The sequence below is a fragment of the Urocampus carinirostris genome, chromosome 2 (genome assembly GCF_059441175.1).
Source record: "Urocampus carinirostris isolate Australia breed hairy pipefish chromosome 2, RoL_Ucar_1.0, whole genome shotgun sequence".
Classification (NCBI taxonomy): domain Eukaryota; kingdom Metazoa; phylum Chordata; class Actinopteri; order Syngnathiformes; family Syngnathidae; genus Urocampus; species Urocampus carinirostris.
The window spans coordinates 17,264,069-17,276,761 of record NC_142350.1 but is presented as its reverse complement, the minus strand read 5'-3'; the positions used below and the strand labels follow the sequence as shown (position 1 = coordinate 17,276,761).

At 39.7% G+C, this 12,693-nt stretch overlaps 1 pseudogene; it reads right to left on the bottom strand.

Moving 5' to 3' along the window:
- Positions 1–7,297: 7,297 nt before the first annotated feature.
- Positions 7,298–7,425, bottom strand: LOC148371211 (U2 spliceosomal RNA; annotated as a pseudogene).
- Positions 7,426–12,693: the final 5,268 nt, after the last annotated feature.

Here is a 12,693-nt window from a genome sequence, read left to right as displayed (position 1 = left end):
AATTAGGGCAAATATGGACTTTCATCTCCCCAAAGATGAAGGCTTGAAAAACGATTGACTGTTAAAACGGGGTTACTGATTGATCGTTGCAATAACAATGCAATTATGGTTTGATAGATTTTTCTTTTTTTATTGCTGTAGACCAAAACAGGCCCCAGTGAATAAAAATACCAAAGTCTTTGGTAGCACAAACACAAAAGGTATTTTCATGTTATTTCTGGTGGTTGCCATTTGGGAGGAGGGTTCTGTACATGTGTGTGTAATGTCACTGATATTTTAGTCTCTATCAATCATATGCAGCATTGGAGTGTTTCCTCACCTTTTCGATTCTGGGCGAAAGATCTCGAAGCACACCTTCTTTCATTTTTTTTTTTTTAGTACTTAAACTGATGTTGTGGTGTTGCCTGAAATTCACAGTATAACATTTTTTGATAATTTGTTCTTATCGTTGCTCAGTAGCCAATTCAGGTTATTCTTTTTAGTTAATAACTTTGTATTGTTATCATATGGGGGCAGCGCGGTGGCGCAGAGGTTAGCGTGTGTGCGGCACAGTTCTGAGGTCATGAGATCGAACCTTCCTGTGTGGAGTTTGCATATTCTCCCCCGTGCTTGCTTGGGTTTCCTACAGGCACTTCGGTTTCCTCCCACGTTCCAAAAACATGCATGTAAGGTTAATTGGCCGGTCCAAATTGTCCCTAGGTGTGAATGAGCAAGTGAGTTATCTGTCTCTGTGTGCCCTGCGACTGGCCGGCAACCAGTTTAGGGTGTCCCCAGCCAACTGCCGAAAGATAGCTGGGATGGGCTCCAGCACCCCCGTGACCCGAAGAAGATAAGCGGTGCAGATAATGGATGGATGGATGGATGTTCTCATGTTTGTCCTGTTCTTCAAGTTCTGTCATTTCTTTTCTAGAACGACAAAAATAATACTTAAAATAAACAAAACGTGTCTGCCAGTCGGACACAAACATCTACTACTATGAATATATATGTATATATATATATATATATATATATATATATATATATATATATATATATATATATATATATATATATATATATATATATATATATATATATATATATATATATATATATATATATATATATATATATATATATATATATATATATATATATACACACACACACATATATAAATTGTATTTGTATGCCGCAAATTTTTTTTTTGCAATCAAACATTGCATGAAAGGCAAGATTAGCTTCATGTAAATCCCCATTCTTTACCAGATGGGCACTTAAAGTAAACATTCTGTTGATTTCAATGGTGAGTTTTCAGCATTCATGCAAAACAGGCTAATTACACCCTGCTGCACTTTCATTGTTGGCAATGTAAAAAACAAAAACAAAAAAAAAAAAACATAATCTGTTTCCTGGGTTGCATGTAAACTTTTATACACAAGAATGAACACGGAACCCACATCTGTTTGCTCTAAAATCGATGGGTTGATCTTTGCAAGTGTTCGGCACTGAAAATTGAATTCAATTCTCAGAGTGTGCCAAGCTTGATGGCGTGAGAGAAAATCACTTTTATGTGCAAATACACTAAATAATGCAATCATGGAAATTAAAACTTTTCAACCTTCAATTGTTTTTGTTTTTTTAACTGATAATACAGTGACTTACAGCTACTTTCATGGTCCCCTTATCACAAACTGTTGATCTCTTCCTCTGCTCCCACAGCATTTCAGTAAAATGCTTTGCATTACATTTACATAAAACAGATGCCATGGTCCAGCTTTGCAGATTTTTAACGGGAAGCAGTATTTGTCTTCATATTTTAACAAGCGCATTGCTTAAACTGTCACTTAACCGACATTATGAGAGGCCCAAAAAAATGCTGCACTAAGCCTGTTCGGCACCTGAGTGACTTGGCTGATCACTGGAAGAATGGAATTGTGCCAAACAATGGCGTGCTGTTTTGCAAATATGAAATATGGCAAGTAATACATAAGTAAATGTATGAATACTACTGTATTTTTCTGCCGATGGGGCACACTGTGTGAAAGGGTGCAGTCTCCATAGTTAAACACCATTGGAGGCTTACCCACCTGATAAGGCGCAGGTTTCCGTTGGCTTGCGTGGCTCCTTTTTCCTCGCAAATGCTCCGTGCATTACTGTTCTAATGCATAATGCAAAATTGATACAAAGACATTTTAGTAACGTTTGCACCGCGATGGGGGACATTTTCACGCAGGTAGGATGATTGGGTCATTTTTCAGCACAACATCGACAAGCTTACAAGAGTGCGTATTTACAAATACAGCGGTTGCAAAACTAAGTTCTGTTGTGGTTTATTGATGTATTGATTACAAAGTGAAATACTTGGGTCAAAACTTGTCTGAGTTCATTTTCAGCTTTCACAAACTTGCGAACCTTCGATTAATTAGTCTTCATTTCTCTTGAAGCAGCTGCTTGGTTTTCATGTTCTTCCACGTAGCCTATAAATAATTATACCAGGGCGAACAAAAATGAAGGAAAAGTGAGGTTTTGAATAGATTTCAAATTTTGGGGCACAACTAGCACAATAACTTTTAAATTGCTAGATACACAACGGCGTTAGCATCCATGAGCACTTCCGCTAACAATGCATTGCGTGTGACGTCAAATGTCCTTTTCAGCACAGGCAGGATATGATGGCAATCAAACACGAGACGTGTAAGTCAAAGGAGACACCGACAAGTCGCATTTATTTGGAAATATGAGCAATTTCACAAAAACATCGGATTCCATCCCAACAATTTGTAAGTCTCAACTTGGCCAAAGCTCTACCTGTGACCTCCCATTCTCTGAAGCCCAACTCTAAACTGGTCTCCGTCCACGGCTGTGCATGAGATACATGGTGCACTGACCGATAGGGCGGGCCCTACAATTTGAAGATAAACTCATACTTTTATATGCGCATTAAGGCCGTGAAAAAATGTATATATTTATATAAATATATACTGGACTGTCTCAGAAAATTAGAATATTGTGATAAAGTTCTTTATTTTCTGTAATGCAATTAAAAAAAACAAAAATGTCATACATTCTGGATTCATTACACATCAACTGAACTATTTCAAGCCTTTTATTATTTGAATATTGCTGAATTTGGCTTACAGCTGAAAAAAACTCAAAAATCCTATCTCAAAATATTAGAATACTTCCTCAGACCAAGTAAAAAAAAATATTTTATAACAGCAAAACTAAATCAAACATTTGAAAATGTCCATTGATGCACTCAGTACTTGGTTGGGAATCCTTTTGCACGGATTACTGCATCAATCCGGCGTGGCATGGAGGCAATCAGCCTGTGGCATAGCTGAGGTGTTATTGATGCCCAGGATGCTTCGATAGCGGCCTTCAGCTCATTTGCATTTGTAGGTCTGGTGTCTTTCATCTTCTTCTTAACTATACCCCACAAATTCTCGATGGGGTTCAGGTCAGGGGAATTAGCAGGCCAATCAAGGACAGTGATGCCATGGTCAGTGCACCAGTTACTGGTGGTTTTGGCACTGTGGGCAGGTGCCAGATCATGCTGGAAAATGAAATACTCATCTCCATAGAGCTTTTCAGCAGATGGAAGCATGTAGTGCTCTACAATCTTTTGGTACACAGTTGCATTTACTCTGGACTTGATGAAACACAGTGGACCAACACCAGCAGCTGACATGGCTCCCCAAACCATTGCTGACTGTGGGAACTTCACACTGGATTTCAAGCAACTTTTTATTTTGCTCCTCTCCAGCCTTTCTCCAGACTCTGGCGCCTTGACTTCCAAATGAAATGCAAAACTTGCTTCCGTCTGAAAAGAGGACTTTGGACCACTCTGCAACTGTCCAGTGCTTCTTCTCCATAGCCCAAGTCAGATGCTTCTTCCGTTGTCTTGAGTTCAGAAGTGGCTTGACCATGGGAATATGGCTATTGTAGCCCATTTCCCGGACACGTCTGTGAACTGTGGCTTTTGATACCTGGACTCCAGCTTCAGCCCACTGTCTTTGAAGCTCCCTCAAATTCTGGAAGCGGCTCTTCTTCACAATTTTGTTAAGGCTGCGGTCATCTCTCTTGGTTGTGCAGCGTTTCCGGCCACATTTTTCCCTTCCAACAGACTTTTTGTGGATATCCTTTGAAACTGCACTCTGTGAACAGCCTGCTCTTTGAGAAATTTATTTTTGTGTCTTACCCTCCATCAGGAGGGTATCAATGATGGTCCTCTGGACAGCAGACAGATCAGCAGTCTTCCCCATACTTGTGATTTAGTTTACTGAACCAAGCTGAGTGTTTTTAAGGCTCAGGAAACCCTCGCAAGGTGTTTCGAGTTAATCAGATGATTCAGGTGATTAGTTGAATAGCCTACTTGTTTACTTTTTCATGATATTCTAATATTTTGAGATAGGATTTTTGAGTTTTCTTAAGCTGTAAGCCAAATTCAGCAATATTAAAATAATAAAAGGCTTGAAATAGTTCAGTTGATGTGTAATGAATCCAGAATGTATGACATTTTTGTTTTTTTAATTGCATTACAGAAAATAAAGAACTTTATCACAATATTCTAATTTTCTGAGACAGTCCAGTACATATTTAAAATATTTGACAATAAACCTACCAAGCTTGATTGAATTTCTACCACACAATAAAGGCAATTACATATACATACATACATACATATATGTTCTACACAAATTTCAACTTCCACCATAAGATAACAGTTTCCTGATTTCAATTTAATGTCCCACTTAAATAATTTCTAAATAACATCATAACGGTTCCACGGATCCTTTAACCGCCTGGGTCGTTACGACATCACTGAGGACGCAACACAGGACAGCTTTCTCCAATGCTGACATTTCCTGTCCTGTGTTTGGGTCGTGGGAAAACTGGCACAGATCTCGTGTTTCTGGTACAATATGGCGATTCTGGTTCCCCACCAGGGTTTAATTGCTCTTCTCAGAGTCTCATAAACTTCAAATCTCGGCCCGGCCAACTTGTGAAAAGATAGATATACTGTATTTAATGGTGTATAATGCACAATATGGATGCAACAGGAAGTGAACATGGATCGAAGCAGTAAGGGCACACCACTGAACCACCAGTGGTGTAGATAACATAGGAAAAGCCAATGTACTTTATTTAATCTCATCATCACACTATTTTTAGTCAAAGTACCAGGAAAGAATGTTAATTTGTATGTGCGAATTACAGGTTACGAACGTAATACTTCGTCACATACAATGTCTGGAATAGAACAGAAAAATATAATAGTAGGGTGCATATTGAGCCGAGAGCTAGATTTTTGATTTTGCTTTAAAAATATATCAGATTTATGTGTTTGCATTTAGATCGTACAACGTTTTCCCTGGCCCCTCTAGACTGTCCACAACATCATTTGGGAAGCACTGCAGTCCATTCTTTGATGTTGTCGACCCAGTTATTTTTCTTGTCTTCTTCTCCTTCTGTCCCCTTGGACTGTTTTCGCCTGCATACAGGTAACATTAGTTCTTCATAGGGTGCAATATGCCTTCTGATTGTGTCACACACAATTGTTAAAAATTGCCGCCGAATTTTTTTACAGAAGAAGTACAGAACAGAGCGGTTGAGTGACTTTAGAGGGGAGTGAAAACCCATCTGCTTAGGTTGAAATGCTTGCCCTTACTCTTGCGCTTCCCTGCAGAGAGATAACCAGGCGTAGCTCTAAACACTCCCAGACAGACTCTTATCCCTCTGGCTTAATGTCCTTGCAGACTGAGAGGAATGCCACTGATAGATGGTCTGGACCTCTTCCTTCACACCGGGCTCCTCTGCTTGTGAGATTGCACGATACGATCTGTTATCTCCCGCTCTGTGACATTCAAATGGCCTACCAAAATCCCCCTTCGCCAACGCACTGCCTACGAAACCTTCCGGATCGATTTATACCTCCAACAAATCGTCCGTCAAAATCCCAGCCTCAGGAAAAACACGGACCACCAAATTAAGGTTGACCCAGGTCCGAGTAGATCGTCATGTTGACACTTCCTTTCATCGCGTCATTTTATCCAGGGGTCTCAAATTCGTGGCCCACAGTAAGGTCATTTGAGCCCCCTAACACAATATGTGTTATTAGGCATAGGTTTGTTCATCTTCAGAATCGCTTGCTCTTGAGTGACAACAGTAAAATGGACATATGTCATGATTTAATTGTATGCCTGGTGTACACAAATGTTATATTCATATTTATACGTCTAGAAAGGTCCATGGGTCACATGCGGCCTGTCAGGATATTTCGTCCGAACCATCAAATGAAACTGTTGAACATCTATCGATTCATCCATCCAATGCTTATCCCCAGCAGGGTCGCTGGGGTGCTGTAGCTCATTACAGCTATCTTGGGGCAGTGGGCAAGGGACACCCTGAACTGGTTGCCAGCCAGTCGCAGGGCACACAGTGACAGACAACTCACTCGTTCATTCACACCTAGGGACAATTTGAACCGGCCAATTAACGTGACATGCATGTTTTTGGAATGTGGGAGGAAACCAGAGTGCATGGAGGAAACCCACACAAGCCACAGAGAACATGCAAACTCCACGTAGGAAGGTCTGATCCCATGACCTCAGAACTGTTCCGTACATATGCTAACCACTGCGATGCTATGCTGCCCAATGTTAAACATAATGGTAATTCATATAAAACGGTAAAAAAATTACTACTAAAGTCAAATTTTTATTTGGGGCCATTCTTTCCCCAGTGTCCTTAACATTCAAACACCTGCCTGTTTTTTTCTTCACTTGTTATTTTTATCACGTATCTACTTTATTAATCAGGATTATTTATCAAAGAGAACAGGGTGGATGTTGTCCTTCAGAAGGCCGAAACTCCATGCAAAAGGTCAGCGTCCTCTGGTCGGCCATTCTTCTCAACTAACCATTCCAACAGATGCCTTTGGGTTCCGGTGAAGTAGACTAAGAAATGTTTTCACAACGGAGTGTTTAAATTTCCGGCATGCTATGAATATAATTCCTGATCATAATATATATAAATATAAATAAGTTGAGTGTTTTAACACCATCTATGGGTCAATTATTTCATTGATGATACCGAACTTCTTTCCTCGTTCTTAGACTGCGAGGGCTTGTGTCAACAATGTCCTTTAATGCGGGGGTTTTTAAGGGTTATTGATCTATCTTCGTTATTCATTATCCATTATCCGTAATCGGTCAGTTCATAATACGCTACAAAGCCAAGGAGCCGGGACTCTTACTCTCAGCCAAAAGGCTAAGCTAAGGTCCTAGCCCTAAAGCCTTGCTGCGATCATTGCGAATGCACCGTTCCCGGAGGTACTGCAATACCGGGCCGATGCGTGGAGTGGACAGAGCAAGCTCTTATTCCATCTCCAGAATGCAAAAATGAGCTCTCAAGCATAAGGCCAAAAGGCCAAGCTAAGGACAGTACACAATCCCAGATAGTACACAATCCTGGAACCACAGTTGGCGGCCAAGTTAAGTACTTAGCTTCAGCCAAGCTAAGTACTTAGCTTCTATGCTTTGCTGCTTTTGATTCAATTCTGCTTTGTCATGTAAATGAATGCAGTTTAGATAGATAGATAGATAGATACTTTATTCTATTTATTTCTAGTTTGTTAGCATCAAACATGTGCATTATCTATTTGTGTGTCTCTACTATTTGCTTTCTGGACCGATCAATCATTATCCATATCAATGGACTGAAAATCAATATTTTAAAGCTAATATAAAAATATTGTTGGAGTATTGCTTCCTTCATGATGAATACTGGAGACAATTGGAAGCTATGTCAAATTATTTCGGGCGGGTAACTGTGAGCCCCACCTGCTGGCCGATTAGGTGACCACCAAATATGATTTTGATTTAAATAATTTTAATTTAAAGCAATAGACATATATTCAAATGTTGTGCTTTAAAAATAATAACATTTATTCATTTTATTTCAATCCGAGTGTTTCAAAAACAATTTTATTAAATGGTTTATTTTATGGAACAAAAACAAAAGTAATACAATGTCAGCATGTTCATAAATACATATTGTCGCTAATAATCTAAAAATCCTCTGCATTTTTGTTCGCTTTTCATTTTTTCCTGAATGGAATGTGAAACAAAAAAAAAAAAAAAATAGTATGCCAAGACTATATGACACAGATTGTGTAGGCCTAAATTATCTTTATTTCTCGCAGATATCGCATGTGTATCAAATTCCAGACCGAATCGGTAGATACCCAAAAATAAAATCAAAATCTTTTTCCTCCCGGCCCTTTTGCCAAATGTTTCAATCCAATGCGGCCTTCAATTTAAAATGTTAGCCTACCCCTGGTTTAAAACATATTGGCCCAAATTCTCCAAAATGTACAACAAATCATATTATTAAAAAAACTGTTTTTCCACGTGCAAAGTAACTGCAAGCGTTCTTAGGAAGCGATTGGAACGTTAAATATGAAAAACGGTCAGACATCATTACAATTCATATTTATAGGGACAACGCGGCACGGCTGAAATGAGGTAAAAGTAACAAGCTGTATTCAGGTCATTTGTCGGTGGCCACTAGTATCAGAATGAGACTGGTGCAGCGGCGTGAAATGCACAGCTCAGTGTTAGCAATAAAAGAGATATCCGTTGTAAATCTCGGCCCGGCCAATGAAGCAATAAACATCCCAAACACAATCAGCTGCTACTTTGCCGCTGCCTGCACATCTGTTTTTCTCTCAGAGTAAGACGTGTCAAATCGAAAATTACTGCCGTGTTGTTGCATGCAGTTTAGATTCTCGTCATCACCAGTTTATAATATATGCACTGAGGACTTTGAAGGAACGTGATTACGTGGAATACATTTTACCAGGATCCGCCATGAGCACACTTTGGTGTGGCTGTTTTGGGGAATTGAGATATTTGCAGATACGTTTGGTTTAATGTCATTCACACGATTTACTTTTTAGGATGATTTTATATTACTTTAAAAACAGGACTAATACTTGCCTGAGTAGTATTTGACCTCAAAGGTCTTTTTGGAGCACCACATATGTTTTTAGATCATTATGTTAGGAAAAAAACTATTATTCTGAAGGGTGGCTACGCACAGTTTAGGTGAATTACTTTTACCGTTTTTGAAAGTTCAATATACTTTAATCAAGACCCACACACTTATGGATTTATGGACTTTTCTTTTACTAATCATCAACCGAAGAAGCTTAAATAGAACACAAACACTCGTAATTAAACTAAATAAAGACAACTAGAAGTTGAGAACTTAAACTGGCACCATTTGGATGGAAAACAACATTGGCTTGATTATTATATTATTATATTTTGATAGAGTAACCCACTTTCCCTCACACCAATAACAATACCTAGCAACAACGAGATGTTCTGCGAAGTTCTGCGTCGATGAAGATGACGGCCCAGTCTTTATGTTCTTGGCTGAAGAGCGATAAAGAATCATGGTAGGCTTGAGGGCTGGTTGGGACGAGGACCACAGGATGCAGAGTGTTGAAAGAGAGGTTGACTGAGGTTGACTGCTGGTGGCTTGATGCTTCTCTGAGGTCGCTGGCTTTGTCTAAATGGTTTAGCCGCTAGCTTGATCAAGCATGGCTATTGACTTGGCAAGGTTCTCTGGCTGCTTGTTGAGCAGAGACTTTGTCAGGACATCTAGGATTTTGATCCAGTTCTTGTTGTTGGGATATGCCCTCAAATTCCGACTGCCCTTGCGAGGTGAGACGTGTACCAGCTCTGAGTTCCAGTCTTCTGGGAGGGGCGGACCCCCTGTGGTGGAGTTGTCATAGCAACGGTTGATGTGCAAATGCAGTTAGCACCCCCAACCTTACATTGCAGCATTATCAGTTAGAAAAGCATATTCATGTTATTGACTTAAAACAAATTATTCACTTCAAATGACTTGCCGTTTTCTGAACATTTTCTGACATTGTGAAACAGATTTCTGACCAAACGTTAAATACTCACAGACGTGACCATATTACTTCTGTTTTTGTCCGCGCACAACTAACTTCTTGAATGAGCGAATGAACGAATGGATTATTTCGAACATTATAAAACAAAAACAGGACAAAAAAGAAAGACTCAACAACAAAAAAAATGTTAACATGTTCGAAAAGGGGTAGTAAGAAGCAGGCGCTTATATTCCCTATCCTTTCAAGTCAAGTCAAAAAGTCAAGTCAAATTTATTTATATAGCCCTTAATCACAAAAATGGCTCAAAGGACTGCACAGGATTACAATTACAAAATTACACAATTACCTGATCTTAAACCAGCATGCGGGCAAGGAACAACTCAAAAACCTCAGTGTGAGGAGAAAAGAGAAACCTAAAGGAAGGACATCACATGTGGTAATCCCCCTTCCAGGATTGACCAGGGTGAATTACAATTATCATTACTGTACACATAATAGTAAGCATTAGGTAAGATGTTGAAAATGTCCGGAAAGTGCATGACATCAACGACGCCCACAGCCTGCAAACCAGTCCAGAAAGTCTATGACGGCCACGACGCTGCCTCCCGTCTCTGCCAGCTGGTAAATGCAGGGGTTGACATGCTGCAGGTCAGACGCTGGTCCGCTGACCCATCCCAAATCATCCTTCTCCTTCGTATCAGCCAGGCAGGCGTCGGAAAAAGACAGGACAAAACAGAATACGAGGTGGGCATCAATCATATGCTTTGGAATAGAAGTGTGTCTTAAGCCTCGATTTAAAAACTTCCGTTGAGGTTGCAGATCTTATCTCCAGAGGCAGGGCGTTCCATAACACTGAGGCCCGGATGGAGAACGCTCTCAAGCCCGCAGGCTTCTTGGCTCTCGGAGTCACAAGTAGACCGGCATTTTCCGAGCGCAGACTCCGTGCAGGAACATAGGGGGAAATCAAATCGGAGAGATAAGAGGGTGCAAGCCCATGCAAACATTTATATGTTAATAAGAGAACCTTAAAGTCACATCTTAAGTGGACTGGGAGCCAGTGCAAGTTGGCCAATACAGGAGTAATATGCTCAAACTTTTTGGTCTTAGTCAAAAGTCTAGCTGCCGCATTCTGAACCAGCTGCAAACTTTTAATACTAGACATCGGGAGACCAGAAAGCAATACATTACAGTAATCAAGCCGAGAAGTAATAAACGCATGAATTAAAATCTCTGCATCTGATTGGGACAGCATCGAACGAATCTTCGCAATATTACGGAGGTGGTAGAAAGCTATTCTAGTAATATTTTTCACGTGTAACTGAAACGACAGATTAGGATCAAATATAACACCTAGATTTTTGACCGAGTCACTGTGGGTGATATTACATTTGTCTAGGTTCAGGATAGTGTTTGAAAACAACTCACGACAGTGAGCTGGACCAATAATCAACATTTCAGTTTTTTCTGGGTTAAGGCGTAAAAAATTATTTGACATCCATCTTTGAATGTCAGTAAGGCAAGCCTCCAGATTTCTACAACTTAAATGTCCAGTTTTTTCCAGTGGCACATACATTTGAGTGTCATCTGCATAGCAATGGAAACTAATATTATACTTGCGGATAATGTCACCAAGCTGGATCATATAAATACTAAAAAGAAGGGGGCCAAGTACAGAGCCTTGAGGAACACCACAAGGGACATTAGATTGTTTAGAGGTCAGATTGCCATAGTTAACACATTGCATCCTGTCTGAAAGGTAGGACCTAAACCACGAGAGTACAGTTCCTGAGATACAAATGCGTTCTAGACGAACCAATAATATGTTGTGGTCGACCGTATCAAAAGCAGCACTGAGATCCAGCAACAGTAACATTGATGAGGCACCAGAATTTATTGTTAAAAGGAGATCATTGGTTACTTTAGCCATGGCTGTCTCAGTAGAGTGATTTGCCCTAAATGCTGACTGGACAGTTTCAAAAAGGTTATTTTCTGACATGAAGTCATTTAGCTGCTGTGCAACAACCTTTTCAAGTAATTTCGCAAAAAATGGCAGATTTTACACTGGCCTATAATTACCTAGGCTTCCTGGGTCAAGGTTAGGTCGCTTAAGCATGGGTTTAATGACGGCAGACTTGAAGGCTACAGGAACAATACCCGAGGATAGCGATATATTAATAATATTTAAAACTGATGGTCCCAAGATCCCAAACAGATCCTTCACCAGTGAAGCTGGAAACGGATCAAGCAGGCACGTAGTTTGTTTGGCCCTACTGACCATCTGTGTTAGATTATCAAGGGACAAATCATTGAAACTGGAGAATGTTTCTGAACAACCGCCGACATGGTCCATACCTAACACCTCCACATCTTTGATATAGGAGGAGGAAACAGAGCGTTCTTTTAACATTTCATTCCTTATTAGTTGAATCTTTTTATTAAAAAATTCCATAATGTCGTTAGCAGAATAAGTGTTCCCATCTTTATGAGTGGGCACATCAACTATTTGATTGAAACCAAATGTATCAATCAGTGACTTAAATGCAATTGCAAGTGAATTTGATGGGGAGTTTATGTGAACATTAAAATCACCAATAATTACAACATTGTCCGCATAAGTTACTAAGTCTGTTAACAGCTCCGAAAATTCTTCCCAAAAATTTGAGTATGGTCCAGGTGGGCGATACACAACAACTAAATAAATTGGTGTTGACATTAAGGACCTCATAACAAGTGCTTCAAACTTTTTAAAACTAGTAGGGGTATTAGGAGTAAATTTC